Source organism: Ambystoma mexicanum, chromosome 6p (genome assembly GCF_040938575.1).
Source record: "Ambystoma mexicanum isolate Mex_15411 chromosome 6p, UKY_AmexF1_1, whole genome shotgun sequence".
Taxonomy (NCBI): Eukaryota; Metazoa; Chordata; class Amphibia; order Caudata; family Ambystomatidae; genus Ambystoma; species Ambystoma mexicanum.
Window position 1 is genome coordinate 277,593,582 of NC_090935.1, and position 17,046 is coordinate 277,610,627.

The following is a 17,046-nucleotide window of genomic DNA, read 5'->3' on the forward strand; positions in this document are numbered from 1 at the left end:
CTTTGTCCAAAGCTTCCTTGATCTGCTTGAATTGTCTATCACACGTTGAATCCCTCACAAAGTTATAAACTTTTTTGTTAATTTTCACAAGTTAGAAGTGACACTCACAAAGGTGGAAATTAATCTGAAATAATACTCAGCTGTGACAAAACATGACAATAATTGCTCTTTGCCTTTTGGTGCTGGAGTATTGAGTATGGTGTCTTCTAATTTAATTGTATGGGCCACTCTCTGGCTGGAAATCATAGGCCTCTGTATTCCATTTCTTCTCTTTTGAAATTACACTTTTCTGTAACGAGAGTAAATAATAATAATAATAATAATAATGAGAATTTTCATTGCCCACCTTCGCCTTGCATTATGTACTTTGTCACATTTTCCATACATTAATATGTGACTCTGCAAACAAATGATACCAGGTTCATCTAGAAACAGGAAAAACCTAATTTACAAAAAAAATGTTACAGCTGATAATCAACCATATGGCACATGCAAAAATTGCAACAACCATTCTGGGGGCAATAATGGCTGTTCAATTCTTAGAGTTCTCATTGAACTTGATTTCGTGGTAAGCTGATTTTAAAATCCAAGTTAGTGAAATAGTTGGCTTTTCCAAAGTGATAAAGAGTTCCATTTTTTTTGAAAGATGTCTATCTGGTATAAAGCATTTATTTACTGCTCTTAGAGCAATGCTGACTCACAGCTTTCCATTAGGTTTGTGAACAACTACTAATGGAGACAAGCATTCTGACCAGCTTACACTTTTCATAATACCCTGTTCTTCTAGGGCACATAATTCATCTCTTGCTTCATCTATAAGTAAAATAGGAACAGTGCGTATCTTTTGCACTACTGGCACAACATTTAGCTTCATTCTTAATTTGTGTGCAACACCTTTAAGACACCCTATTTCCACATTAAACACTGCTTTTTGGGATGCAAGTTTTCAAAATATATTTGCTTACACTCTCACATTAAAACACTCATGCTACTTCATTTTAATACAACCGCACAGCCAAACCTCTTTGATGTGACCAACTCAGTAATGGGGTGCTACCCCTCTTTGACACATACACTTTGTCTTCAGCTTGTCTGTCCCAAAAGGCCAGTTGAGTATGAAAGCATCCAATGAGTTATATTTAATTTCCCCCATAGGCAACTGCCCTAATGTCTATTTTATTAGGTGTGTTATTTGCATCATAAATTGTCTTAGGAATAACGGTATATGTTTCCCCTGAGTCAATCATCATCTTTAGACTTTTGTTGTAGATATTTACCTTTGCCATGGGTTTGTCCGTGTAAGCATCATCATCGCTCACTGCAAATACGGCCTTCTCAAATTATTCCCACATTTCTTCTACAAGATTTATGCTTGGTTTTGTCCTACAACACTTTGCCTAATGACCTTTTCTTATGTATTTGGCACAGATTAATGTAATTGCAGGACTTGCTTCCCTGTTCAACTAGTGATAAGAGCAGGCATACCAGAAACATATTTTCCTATTATTATCCGTATAGGCATTTGCTGTCCTCTTCTTCATTCCTTTTCTCTTGTCTTGCTTGCTAATTCTGTATTGTACTAATGTCTGATGGAGACACTATGATGGTTGAAGATTCTGTTGTTTCCTTTTTGCAGGTTTTCTGTTCTAACTCCTTGACACACAGTTTGTGTGTTCCACTTCTTTTGCTACTCTTATTACATCTTCTAGTAGTGGATTATCTTTAGCTCACAAATCATCTCTAATTTTGCCATCCTTACATTCTAATATGAATTTGTGCTTATGCATTCCTATACTCAGTGATGCAATCTCTTTCCTGCCTATCAATACCTTCCATGTTTCAAAGGCAAATCGATACCTAAAATACTCCGCAGTAGATGAAAATATATTATTTCTAAAAGTTGCTCTTTCTGGGATTTCTGAAGTCACCTTCTATTGAAAGATTTTCAACCTTATTCAATAAGTGAAAAGTGTAGTTTCAAGCCCTCATCATCGCATCCGGGCTTCAGCATCTATGTAGACACAGGTATCTTGTCAGTTCCTGCCCTGTATCATTAAAACCAAATGGTTGGCAGCTGCTCAGCTTTACACCAAAGTCATCCCCAGCTATCAGTAAGTCATTAATGTCAATGCTTACTTTCTTTATCAACATTAGAAAAGATGCGCCCTCTTCAAACGCTGTGCCTGACAAGTGGGAGGAATTCTTGGATTGTGCACTGTAAACCATAGCCAGCCCAGTATTGGTAAGATAACCTTATAACTTGGATATTGGAGAATTTTAAAAAGCCATATCCCAAAGTCACCAGAATTGTTGTTGCCTTTCTTACTCTTACTGCAGCATCGGCACATGTCATAAAACCATTGTCCAAGTGGAGATCCAGAGGCCATGTTTTCTGGAATAGGATTTCATCAAAATCCTTGGAGGAAAATCTTCAAATCAACATGTGCACATTTTATCCACAGGTCTGCAATGTTTTTTGACAGAAAAAAAACATATCTTTTGGGGATTCGGTTTACTGCCTGCTAAACTTAGTTGTAAATCATCATCTAACCTAGGTGCTTTAGCTGCTATAATTGTATATTCCTTTGGACTTCTGCCCCTGCCTGAATGTCAGTCAGTATACTCCTTGCAGGTTAAGATCTCAAATCTATTGGCTGCAGTATTAGCTGATAGAGTCAATATGGAAGAATGTGTAGAGTTCCTCTGGCCAATAGGACTCCATTTCTCTCTGTCAGGGGGTTCACAATTTTTGGTGGCCAAGAATCTTCTTTCCTGACCCACAACTTATTCAGGTTCCTAAATCTAATGATATAATAGGATGTTTCTGTATATTATGCGAGAAAGCTAAAGTGAGGATAAAAGACATTTCATTTTCACACTTCAATTTGTGAATTACATATATTTTGGGGATTATTAACCTAGTAAGAAAGTACAATGACTTCTCCTTCTTGCTTTTTCAAATAGGGCTCAACTCAACCAACACTGTGCACCCTAAGAGTGTAATATGGCTTGATATTGCAAATCTAACATGGTTAGATAACCAATTGGCAGATTTGTGAATCAAAATATGCATGTCGTCTTTATCAAGATGATTGAAAGATGGAACATTGACAAGAGCCAGATCTAAAGAACATGCCTCTGTTGGAAAGTTTAGCCTTTGAAGCACTTCACTTGTGTATAACCGCTTTACAAATAAACAATTACCATTAGAACTTTCAAGATCTCATCTCTAGTCATGTTGCGATCACTATTAGGATTAGTACTTGAAGCACACTATAGAAACAAGAAGCTTAATGATATATATATATATATAAATATATATATAAATATATATATATATATATATATATATATATATATATATATATTAGGAAAACAAAGAGGAAAAAGGGAACCGCACTCTCCGCGGGCCAGATGGGAAACCAATACCAGTCAAATTAGCACAGCTCACAACAAAGTAGTGGTCAAAAATTTAATGTATAATATAAAAAAACATAGGTAAAAACACGGCCAGGAAGGCAGCAGCAACAACAGAGGGGGGTACGACCCGAACACAACGCGTTTCACGCTCAACTGAGCGCTTCGTCACGTGAAGAAACAAAGGACCGGAGTACATTAATAGTTGACAGATGTAGTCCTTTTGCTATTTCAATGGAACTGGGTAGGTGCCTGGGGAGGTAGAATAGGCGGCAGCCATGATGGAATGGCAAGACACAAGTGGCCAACAATGTGAGCCAGATGACAAAGCGGTGCATAGTGCATTAAATAGTCGTAACAAGAGGTCCAGGCATGTATGGTCGGAACGGGACATTCCATGCCAGGCAAACCCACAGTTCCACAGTTCCACCAATATGATTTACAGTTGTTAAAAAAAAGATCATAATACGCATACAGTTGAATGAGTGGAGTTTTCCACATACAATTGGAAGACTAAGAGAAACCCATCAATGACAGTAAATTAAAACATAAGTCCGCCATATCCCGGATCCATGTTAGGATAAAAACATCTCAGATATGTGAATCATAACTAGACAGTAATATGGCATTCTGACACCAATGACAGATGGAATAAAGTGCAAGTGCAAGCAATAATAGCAGCATGATGATGTTCAAATATGCAAGACCAAGGTGGCAATTTCTACATGTGCAAAAATGCAAGAAACGGTATTCTGACACAAATAACAGATGAAGTAAAGTGCAAATGCAAGCAAAAATAACAACATAGTTATGTGCAAATATGCTGGGCCAAAATGGCAGCATCTACATGTGCCCAAATGCATCTACATAAATCTATATATACAAAAATGTAAAGTACCACTTTCGCTAGAAAAGTACAAAACAGCAGCAAAGTGTGCAAACTTGCAGGGTCAAAATAGCAGCATGGACATGTGTACAGTAGCAAAGTCCATCGTTTTATACTAAAAGGTATAGAAAATACCAATAGTCATGATTCTAACATAGGCTGGGGAAAAATAGATGACAAATATAAGGGGGAAATGGGGGCAACTGTTGATACAAATATACAGAGCAGAGAGGGCAACTGGATGACAGCGTAGAGAAGGCGGTGGAACCAAAAAGTTTAAAAACGCAAAAGGACTACAAAAAATGATAAGAAAAAACAATAAAGAGCTTAGATCCCACAAAATCGTGCTACAACAGCTCAAACATTAGACGGAAATAGGTCTAAAACAGAAAAACACAAACACCAATGAAAATAAGGTGAAAAATGATACAAACAGGCCAAGGATAAAACAGAAATAAATGCCAACGAAAAACACCTAAACCAAAAAAGAAATCAAGAAGCATCAAAGAAAGAGAAAGCACAGCAAGAATTATGCATATGGATAAAGTTTAGGTGCCCAAGAACGTGTAAAGCTCCTCATCCAGATTATGTCCATTGGGAAACTTAGTGTCAAAGTCCAGGATAAATCTAGTTTCCAATTGTCTTAGCTTTAAAACACGGTCTCCACCCCTGGGATGAATAGGGATGTGTGCCACTGCAAAAAACGTAAGCAAATTCAGGTTATTCTCATGTTCTTTCCAAAAGTGCTTAGCCATAGGGTACACAGGATCTGAATTTTTAATCGCCCTAAGATGCTGCAGAATCCTTAGTTTGAGCTTGCATGTAGTGCTCCCGACGTATCACTTCATGCAGGGACACCAGAGGACATAGACAACAAAGGCAGTGTCACAGTTGATAGAGTACTTAATGGTTTGGTTACATTTAGTGACCGGATGTATGAAAGATTTGCAAGAAGTAGCATGAGCACACACTTTATATTTAGTACATTTGGTAAAGCCAATGGGGGAGACCGCCAACCAATTAGAAAGAGAGGGACTTTTATCAATGGGTGGCAAAAAGCTAGAGACTAGCTTGTCTCTGAGCGATGGTACTCTTTTGTACGTGATAGTGGGACGTTTGGAAAGTAAGGGGCATAGATCTTTATCCAAGGTCATCCTACGAACATTTTTGGAAGCATTATCAAAAGAGACAATGAGTCTAGGTTCATCATCTGTGGTGGTCTTGTCGGACTTGACACCATACAGTAATTTATCCCCACAGAGTCCACAGGCTTTATTGTAGGCCATTTCAATAGTTCTTTTGGTATAGGCTTGTTGAAAAAGTCAATGGCCGCTTGGGCACAGTGATGATCAAATGATGTGAGGTCGGTGCAATTCCTACGGTAACGGATGAATTCGCCGTAAGGAATGCTTCTTTTGCATGACACAGGATGACAACTGGTGGCATGCAGAGGTAGACCGGTATTGGAGGGTTTTTTATGCAATACTGTGTGAAAACCAGATCTTTCTAGAGTTACCACCACATCAAGATAAATAACCTCAGTGGTACTGTGGCATTCTGTAAAGCGTAAATTGGCCACATTGATATTAATGCTTTTCACAAACAGTTGCCAGTCAATTTCAGTACCCTTCCAGATTACAAACACATCGTCGATGTATCGCCACCAAGCGACAATTTGAGTGGGAAAACTAGATGCAAGCAAGTCACGTAAAAAGGTAGCCTCCCACCATTCCATCGTCAGATTTGCGTACGATGGGGCAAAGGTACTGCCCATAGCAGTGCCCCTTACTTGCCGATAAAATGCACCTTCGAACAGAAAAACATTGTTCGTGAGGCAGAAAAACAACATCTCCAGAATCATAGAGCTATGGCCATGATAGTTCAATGAACAAGTATCAAAGAAATATTTGCAGGCTCCCATTCCCACTTGATGATCAATGGATGTGTAGAGGGATACAACATTGAGGGTGGCCAAAATAAGCCCCTCCTCACATGGTGTATTGGTGATGTGTTGCAAAAAGTCCTTAGTGTCCCGCAAATAAGAAGGCAGAACTGAAACAAAAGGAAACAAAGTCTCGTCAATGAATTGTGCCAAGTGCTCAAGAAGGGAACCACATAGCGTGACAATGGATCTCCCAGTTGGGTGAGTAAGAGATTTATGTGTCTTAGGTAAAAAATAGATGGTAGGTACGGAATAGCAGGAGGGAACAAGGAATTTGACTAGATCCGCTTCAATGAGTCCAGTATCAGCCCCCTTGGTACAGAGGCTATTAAGTTCCGACTGTATATCAAGAAAATGATTTTTAGATAGATTGGCATAGCACAGTCGGTCCCTAAATTGGCGATTGGCCTCAGTAACATAGTGGACTCTGTCTTGGATCACTATGTTCGACCCCTTATGGGCCTGCTTGATGACAATGTTAGGGAGATTTTGAAGTTCGCCGATGGCCTGAAATTGTAAGGCAGTGAGGTTATATTTAACACTGGCAGTACTTGTCCGTAATTTTCTAAAATCACTGACACATAAATCATAGAACGCTTCAATACAACTGCCCACGGGAAACTGTGGATTAAATTTTGATTTGTTTTTGAGCCTGGTGTGTATGTCCCAGTAAGGGTTGATGTCAAAGTCTGTGAAATCGACATTTGTAGGATCAAACTGGGTATCTTCAAGACAAGCTAGATCCATAAGCGATGGAATGTCTGAAATGAGGAGGTCAGTGCAGCCAGTGCGAGGTACAGAGGGCTTGATGACCGTGGGATTTATGCTGAAGAATTTCTTGAGTTTTATCTTGCGAAAAAATGTGTCTAAATCTAGACGTGCCTGAACATAGTCGAAAGCCTTAGTGGGATAAAAGTTGAGACCAAGGGAAAGGACCGAAGATTGAGGCTTGGTGAGTACATGGGAGGACAGATTGATGATTTGGCAGAGCTTCATGGTGTCAGCGGTTATTTTTTGACTCCAGAGCGCATTGATCTGCTCTCCTGATTCATGCCTGAGCCGTTTCACACGCCGGCCTCGGCGAGTCTTTTTCGCGATTTCTGTCATTTTCCTCTTCCTCTTGTCTTGCCTTGACTTCTGCCACGTTTTTGATTTTTCCCGTCTTGGCATAGTAGCCGCATCTCGTCTAAAAAATTCTGCTTAACAGGCGGCTTCTTGTTTTCAGAAGCTGAGACATCTGATTCAGACGAAATGGTGCCAAGATCGCCAGATGCAACAGATACAGGCTTGATGACGGGATTTTTCCTTAAAGAATCAAATCGTTTAGCAAAGGTAAATATCCTTCCTGTCTCGTAGTCCAATTTGTCCCTTATAAACTTGCAATGTTTTCGGAGTTTGATATCTTCTTCATATGCAATCAAAGCCTCATTGATTTGTATGCGCAATTGTTTACCCTCCTCAGTACTGGGAACCTTTTTGAGTTCAGTTTCTTTCTTATCAAGTTCTTCAAGGGCCATAGCTCGATCAGATTTGGCATATTTGACTAGGATGGTGAGGAAGTGGGCAGAACAACCCCTACTGGCTTCTCCCCACTCTTGGAGCATGATGGGATCTTCGTCCTCGAAGGATGGCATTGTCATGATGCGCAATCCTCGAGGTACACGTCCAATTTCCAAATAATTCTGCAGTGAGTGCTCCTCCCACAATTTAGAGATCTCTTTCTTTCGCAGCTTCTCGATGTCTTTAAGTAAGGTTATTTCCATGCTAAAGTTCAAATGAGTCTTTTTTGCCCCGATGGCGGGCAAAGAAATAGGCATCTCCTGTTGTTCGCTGAACAGATCCTTGGCCTGAATAAGCCGAGCTGCTGCCCAAGCATCCTGCATGTTAAGCCGCTGCGAACCAAACCGTGTACAAAAACAACCAAAAATAGGAATCAAGACCTAGATTATGTGAGCTGACAAGTGCTAAATAAAGGAACAAAGCCGCGGCATGCCAGACTATTGCCAAGGCAGTGTAGAGTGGCAACAGAGAAGGCTGGTGTAGAGTAAAGAGAGGTACAATACCATTCAAATGAAAAACAGGGGAGAAAAACAAGCACACGAGGCAAGCACCTACCGTAGGGCCAGGATCTGCGCGTCCTCCTGCACGCTTCACATGAGCCAACAGGCAGGGGTCCTCAGGCTCATCTCCCTTGCGGGTACAGCTCAAATCCAGTGAACAGAATAATCTGCCACCAGTGGCAGCGGGTCTGCTTGAAAAAAACAACTCTGAGCAGAGGCGCGCCACAGTTGAAGTCACGGTGCTGGTTCGACACGGTACGCGCCATGTGAAAATGTTAGGAAAACAAAGAGGAAAAAGGAAACCGCACTCTCCGCGGGCCAGATGGAAAACCAATATCAGTAAAATTAGCACAGCTCACAACCAATTAGTGGTCAAAAATGTAATGTATAATATAAAAAAACATAGGTAAAAAACACAGCCAGGAAGGCAGCAGCAACAACAGAGGCAGGACGCCCGTAAGCACGACCCGCACACAACGCATTTTACGCTCAACTGAGCGCTTGGTCACGTGAAGAAACAAAGGACCGGAGCACATTAATAGTTGACAGATATAGTCCTTTTGCTGTTTCAGTGGAACTGGGTAGGTGTCTGGGGAGGTAGAATAGGCGGCAGCCATGATGGAATGGCAAGACACAAGTGGCCAACAATGTGAGCCAGATGACAAAGCGGTGCATAGTGCATTAAATAGTCGTAACAAGAGCTCCAGGCATGTATGGTCGGAACCGGACATTCCATGCCAGGCAAATCCACAGTTCCACAGTTCCACCAATATGATTTACAGTTATTAAAAAAAAGATCATAATACGCATACAGTTGAATGAGTGGAGTGTTCCACATACAATTGGGAGACTAAGAGAAACCCATCAATGACAGTAAATTAAAACATAAGTCCGCCATATCCCGAATCCATGTTAGGATAAAAACATCTCAGATATGTGAATCATAACTAGACAGTAATATGGCATTCTGACACCAATGACAGATGGAATAAAGTGCAAGTGCAAGCAATAATAGCAGCATGATGATGTTCAAATATGCAAGACCAAGGTGGCAATATCTACATGTGCAAAAATGCAAGAAACGGTATTCTGACACAAATAACAGATGAAGTAAAGTGCAAATGCAAGCAAAAACAACATAGTTATGTGCAAATATGCTGGGCCAAAATGGCATCTACATAAATCTATATATACAAAAATGTAAAGTACCACTTTCGCTAGAAAAGTACAAAACAGCAGCAAAGTGTGCAAACTTGCAGGGTCAAAATAGCAGCATGGACATGTGGAAAGTAGCAAAGTCCATTGTTATATACTAAAAGGTATAAAAAATACCAATAGTCATGATTCTAACATAGGCTGTGGAAAAATAGACGACAAATATAAGGGGGAAATGGCGGTGACTGTTGATACAAATATATATTACACAGCCACTGTGTAGTTATGGTTAAGTTGCTGTTTCCATAGGAAGAGCCCTTTTTGGGTGGCTTATAACTTCGCTCTCCCTGGAGGAATCCTCACCAAACTTTGCAAAAAAAGTATATGGGTCACTCTAAATTTTCTTTCCAAAGTTTGGTGAGGTTTGGTCCAGGGGGGGCAAAGTTATAAGGGGGGTCCCAAAACCTCTTTATTTCCCATAGACTGAATGGGAAAAACATTTTTATCATGCCTACAGCCCAAACCGCTGGACGGATATTCACCAAATTCGGACCAGGAGCAGCTGCTTGGTCCCAAAAGTGTGCTTTTGCAAATTTGGTGAAAATCCATCCAGTAGATTTTTTTTAAATGACCAAAAAGTAGGTCACAAAAAAATAGTGATATCTATGTTCGGTCCGCCGACACACTTCCCTGTTCGCTCCACGGACAGTGTCCTGATTGGCTAATCGGCTTGCGTCATGTCCGTGGACATGCAACATGTTCGGTGATTGGATGGTGAAGAGCGTGAAGTGCGTCAGATTTTTGGAAACGCCCGCCATCTTGGATTCGCCGACATCCGCGGACAGCACAGTGAAACTTGGTGGAAAAATACTATTTAGTAAAGTGTGTTGGCATGTAATACTGTTTGGGGAGGGTGGGGGAGTAAGAGATGGGTTAAATGTTGTATTTATTTAGGTGGCAGACACCCCTGTTGTATCAATGACATTTGTGATGTCATCTTTGATGTCCTGGGTGTTAGGCTTAGCATTGCATGGTGGTGGCGCGAGTTATGGTTGCTTAGCTTACCATAACTGGCGAATTTCAAGGGTTTTTCGGTTTTACTTGGAACCATAACGTCCCTTTAACAAAGTTTTTTCACTGAATTTCATAGGTTTTTAGTAGCGCAACGTAACCATAATGTCCCTTTAACAAAGCTTTTTCACTGAATATATATATATATATAAACACACACACACAGCGGGCCTGTTGTCAAAGTCAGTTTTAAAAGGCTTTCCGTTGTCATGCCCTGTATAAACCACAAAAGGCATAAAATTAAAAATAGATATGGTATTTGGAATAATGAGTAATGCACCTGCTCTGTTCCCCAATTATTTTAAATCTTCCTTTTGTAAGAGCGTGTTGATTATTACTGTTCTCCACATGAGGCTCTTTGCACATTAGAATTATTTTATTGTGGGAAAAAACTGCATTTTCTGAAATGTCTTTATTAACATTCATTTTTTTAAAAATTCTTTAGGATAATAGGACATTGTCTAAATTAGTAGCATGCTGGACCCTACCAGGACCAAAATAGGAAGGGCACAAACTAGGAGAATCTTTGTGAAAAATCAAATGAACAGTGTCTGGATGTTTCTCCCCCTCGTTCATACCGCTAACTGTATTCTGAATGCCATTGTTTAGATTCACCTACAACAGATTATGGAGCTTTCCCTCTTCTTGTATAACTTTACCCTCAACCTCTAAGACAGCTTTTTAAAGATAGGCATCTATGTTATTCAAAAAGGCCTCTTATTTTCCTATCTCTTTTAATGGGGACTAGTGGTTTTACACTTGACCATAAGAAAATGTTCCAACAAACACTTATAAATACTTCAATTTTTATAGGTTCAATAATACTTCCTTTTAGGGCTTAACATTTTTAGAATAATATTAAACAGTAAAAGCAATACAAATAATGAGAGCAATACAATATCAAAAGCAAGTGCACAGAGGGAGTCCAATCAGCAAAAAAGAAGACATACATTATATACAGCATGCAAGATACAATTAGTAAAATCTGAAGTCTATCATAAGTTCTATGATGAAGACCTGCATATCCAAAATCTGATACAGAATAACAATAAGTATATAAATACAGTGTGTAGTTCAGTATCAGTGCCAACAGTATATTATGGTCCAGTGACTGCGAGACCCAGCAGCAGTTCACATCCCACACAGTCCCCTCACTAAGAATCAACAGCCTTACGACTGACCAATATATCTTAGAGCTTCTTGAAATTCTTTCCATTGACCAATATATCTTAGAGCTTCTTGAAATTCTTTCCATTAGTATGTATTTAGCCTTCGCCTCAATCCAAAAATGTAGCTGTAAACTGTGTGCAGCAGTGTATGAGAAAGGAAAGTTCATACTCATCACCAAGCTCGGGTCTTCAAAAACACTAGCAGAGGCAAAGCCAGCAACTGAAATCCAATAATCAGTCAGTACCATTCTTCTCTAACTCTGCATCTCAACTGCCAAAATGTTTCCTTTGCTAAAAGATTTGTTGCAGGATTCTGCAGATAGTGTTTTTAGTTAGCCTGTAGGCTACATGGATTGAGTGGGTTTAGGATTGAGGTTTTCCACGTCCTACAGACGTCAGATTACTCCCCAACAACTCTGTAAGATTTAGACACCAAACTCTTGAGCCAAGCTTGTATTCCACCAGCACATTTGCCCAAATAGCTCTTGCCTCCAAGTGAGTCCAACAATGTTTATACTGAACTTGTATTTTGGTACAAAGACAGTTACACTAAGCTAGAGAGGTGCACTATTATACCAATTGATGATTTTTTGTTTTTTTTGTTAAAGTAAATATCTCCAACCTTTTTGCAGCTAAAAAGGTTTTTAGTTGCAGACGGATAAAGTCCCCTGACCATGCAGCACTTCAAAAAGACGGACAAAGTGGAAAGCCTGTTGTTGCCAATGGGTGACTATGAATGCACTCCAATGGAAGTGATCATCCCGTAAGAAATTTCAAGTTGTAGATCTCACAAACAAACATACAAAAAATGTAGAAAAAAAGGACTCAATTGTTCAAAAAACTTGATTTCAAACTAACAACTAACAAAGAGCTTCATTAAACGAAGAATCTCTCTTACATATAGAGCAACCTTATCAATGTGTTTTCAAGTATCACGCGCTATTAACATAAAAATAAACTTCTTAAACAGAAAAAAAACATTTTACATATGAATTATGTAATACAAAAAAATGAAAACCAAGACATTTACAGGCTGATTCATGGAACAAATGTGCGCCGAAATCCGTGGCGCAAGCTGGCGCAAGCGTGAAAAAGCAAGCACATGCGCACGCGTGCGATTCATGGAAGGCCCTGCGCGTGTTTTCCCCAGGATGTGCGCCAATTCCGCGCAGGGCGCACATGGGCGCTCACATCACAGCAACATCCCAAACGCCGTGCGGGACACGCACAGCGAAAGCACACAACGTGTAGTGCACACACAAAAAGGGGGCGGAACAAGGGGCGGAACACACAGAATGGGGAACAACGCGTGAAAATGAGGGCGTAACTGGGGAAGTACTGCTGGGAAATACACAGAATGCCCACACGCATGCGAACTACACGTATTCATGGTATTGAATAGGGGAAACACGCACACGCCAAAAGACACGCACAGGCCTAAACACGTCTGCCACACGAAGGCAGGCGGAAGTGTCCCCCGCGCATTATAAAAGTGCGCAGAAACAACAAACACGTATATACAGCTATGATGACTGTCCCATTCTGTGGCCCATTAGGAAAAATGACGTGTCACGCAATGCTCAGGCATATCAAAAAAGCAAGAAAAAGAGACACGCGACCCCTGTAGCCCACGTGCATGTAAAAAAACCCATGCAGTACGCTGTGGCAGCCAGGAACACAAAAAATGCATACGTGATCAACACGCAGGCTAGTATGCCCAAAAAAAAGGGGTATGCGACTAACAGGGACACCCACAGTAGGAAAAATAGCATGTGCGACTCACCGTCCGCCTTGCGTGTAGAAGAAGAACGTGTAGCCAACACCCACGCCAACAGAAGAAGTATGCACCGTAGCCGCTGTGAAGTAATTGCGTGTGAACCCCAACGTCTGGAAAACACATGCACCGCTTTCCATGAAAAGCACGTACAGAGCGATGGAAACCCACGTGGGACCTTCAACCCGTGCCGAGGGAAACACCCGCGCGCATGTTACGCCACCTATGCGCTTATGCGCTAAGGGTCTTTCCTCAGAATTCACGCAAACGTGCTGTTTTTCATGTGCCAAATCACTCCGCATCAAGCTGGCCACGCGACAACACACGGTAGACCACGCTCCTGCCCAGAAGGCCGAATCACTGCCCCCAGAGCCCCGAGCAGCCTCCCACGAGCCATCCGTTGCTGCCTGCGTGCTGCCACCATGCCCTGCCATTTGGTGCCTGCACATCTGCCATCTGCAGGGGTCCAGTTGCTGTGACCACCCCTGCTGGAACAGAAGACTCCCGACTGGTGTTCCATCACTCCACAGCCCAGCCCCAGGACCCAGTTGCCCACCCACACCTGCCTCGGGGGTTTCATAACACCTTCCGGCACCAGTGGCAACCCCCCAGCATAGAGGCAGAGGGCTACCAGCTTCAGTGAAAAGGAAGTTGGTATACTGGTGGAGCAAGTTCTGGGGTATTATGATGCCCTCTTCACACCATTGTGCGCCGACAAGGAAGAACGGAAGAGCATCTGGAAGGACATAGTGGGTGCCATCAATGCGGAGGGGGTGGTACCCCGTGACATCAAACACGTGCAGAAGCGCTGGGAGGACTACAAGTCCAGGAAGAAGGCCCAGCGCCTCTTGGAAGCAACGGATGCAGTGGGGCGCTGGGTCCAGCTTACCACCCAGCAGATGAGGGTCCTGGAGCGCATTTGCTCAGTGTTTTACCACCAGATCCTCAGGATGCAGGCCTGTCTGGAGTCGAGCGGTAAGTGCCATGCATTCACATCTAAAACAGTGCATGTTGCAGTGTGCTGGTAGTTAGCTACTTGGCTGCATGTGTGACATGGGTCATGTTTGGATGTGTGTGTGCAGGGACATGATGGTGCTGCATGTGAGTCCAGTCAGGCATGACCCACATGGATGGTGTATGTGTCACAATGCATCATGCGGAGCAGCATGCGGAATGCACACATGTATGAATGCCTGTGTCTGTACTTTGACATGTTTAGGGTGTGAGAGATATGTGCTGCTATCATGGACATGCATGATGTACATGTCCATGTGTCTGAGCAGTGTGTGCGCCATGGATGCATGACACATGTCCGTGACGATGTGTTGATTCACTGATACAGCTTAGTCATCCTTGTGTCTACTGTGTCTGTGGGTATACGGGGCCAGATGCCTGACCCTCCGGTAATGCGTGTGCATGTGATCAGCATGTCCCATGATGCATGTGAGTTTCAGCCCACCAATGGATGTTTCTACGGTGCCGTGGACATGGATGCAAATGTTTGTTGCATGTGCCATGCCGGTTCCTGCATGTGTGTTGCCTGCACTGACCCATGTGTTGTTGTGAGACATGATGGAAGTGACGTTTGACAGTGCCACTCATGTGCTATTGCTTTCTGTCTGACAGTGCCACTCATGTGCTATTGCTTTCTGTCTAGGGTACTATTGTTCAGTACCCTGATGCTTGTGTTCAATGTCTCCCTTTACACAGCGGCGAGTGAAGAAGAGGGCAGAGATGGCGCTGTGGGGGAAAGCAGCAGGGATGCCTCCACCGGCCCGCGACGCAAGGCCCAGTCACCCTCCCAGGAAATTCCAACATCCAGGAGCGAGGGGACTGGTGCCACGTCCGCCACTATGGCTGCAGCGGAAGGGGTGGGTGAGCCCCCACGGGGGCCTGCGACAGCGGAAGACGGTGCAGAGCCATCGAGGTTGTTGGTGGGTATAGAGGAGGAGGAGGCCGCTACAGAGCCGCACACACGCACCCCTCGAAATACACATAACCTGCTCGCGCCAGTGAAATCACGTATAGAAATCCACGCGCACCCCCAGAATACACGCATGCAGCCCATCCACCTGCCCCATGGCCCACAGGCAGCCCATCCACCCCTGGGCATGCCCCGCAAGCAGCTCATCCACCCCTGGGCATGCCCCACAGGCAGCCCATCCACCCCTGGGCATGCCCCGCAGGCAGCCCACACTACAGGGGTACTTTCTCCATTCGATTTCACTGGCGCGAGCAGCGTACGTGTATTCCGAGGGGTGCGCAGGGATTTCTTCACGCGATTGGCCTGGCGCGAGCGGTGTACGTGTACTCCGGGGGTGTGCATTGAGTTTTAAACGCGAGCGGGCTACGTGTATTCTGAGGGGTGCGCATGGATTTCTACACGCGATTGGCCTGATGCGAGTGGGGTACGTGTATTCCGAGGGTTGCAAGTGGATTTCTACACGCGATTAGCCTGGCGCGAGCAGGGTACGTGTATTCCGAGGGGTGCACGTGGATTTCTAAATGCGATTGGCCTGGCGCGAGCAGGGTACGTTTATTCCGGGGGTGCGCATTGAGTTTTACATGCGATTTCATGGTTGGGGGGCTGTATGATGGTCCACTGGCCTTTGCACCATGTACTGGATTTGTGCGATGTTTTTGGCGCACGGGGTGAGTTTGGGGGCGTAACTGGCGCTGCTGCAGGGTCGCTGTGCCAACCTGCGGCACAGCTGATTATGCATGTTAGTATCCATGAATACGCTGTGCGCTAAAATGGGTTTTGGCGCACGCGGCTGGCGCAGACTGCCACACGCACACTTTATGCGCCGGCCGCGTGCGCCACTTGTGCGCTAAATTCTATGAATTACCCCCTTAATGGCGGATTGATTCGCCAGATAAACCATAATCTATCGTTTACCACACATATATTCAAAACACCAAACAGTTTTAACAAGAAGTGCCCAGTTTAAGTGATGAAAGTTTCTGGCACTTTACACTAGCCGTCATGTTTCAGATCGTAATTCATTTTTCAAGGCTGTTAAACTATTCTTTTCTTAAGATTCACAAACATCTGTAACCCTTTATGCAAAGTCGCTTTTGGCAAGTTGCTGTTAGCTGGTGGAACAAACTAGGAGCAGCAGTATTCCATATGGAGGTACGACTAGCGAGGCTCACTCCAGCAAGCAAAGACAAGTGGTCAAAGTGGATTTAGCGCGATGGCGCAATGGTATTAGCTTACAAGCACATTTACTCTTTCCTTTCTTAGATGCGCGTGTGGACACCTCCAACATCCCAGAAGGCTTATTTATTCAGCTGACACGCGCTTTATGCGCAAAGTGGTGTTTGGAAAGTTGCTGTTAGGCTGTTTGGCTGAGCGGCGGGTGCGGGTGTGTGCATTTCGTTGTAATCTCGAGCAGCAGAGGGAGCTTTGTGAGTTAAGTGTTGTGTGAGTTCTAACTCTGTGTCCAGTTCTTATGTTTATGAACTACAAACTTCGAATCACGCTCTTCGCTTTGTACCATTGTGTCAATCATGTTGATTGAGTTAATGTTTTAATGTTTTATCGAATTTTGTTAATCTTGCTCACTAGT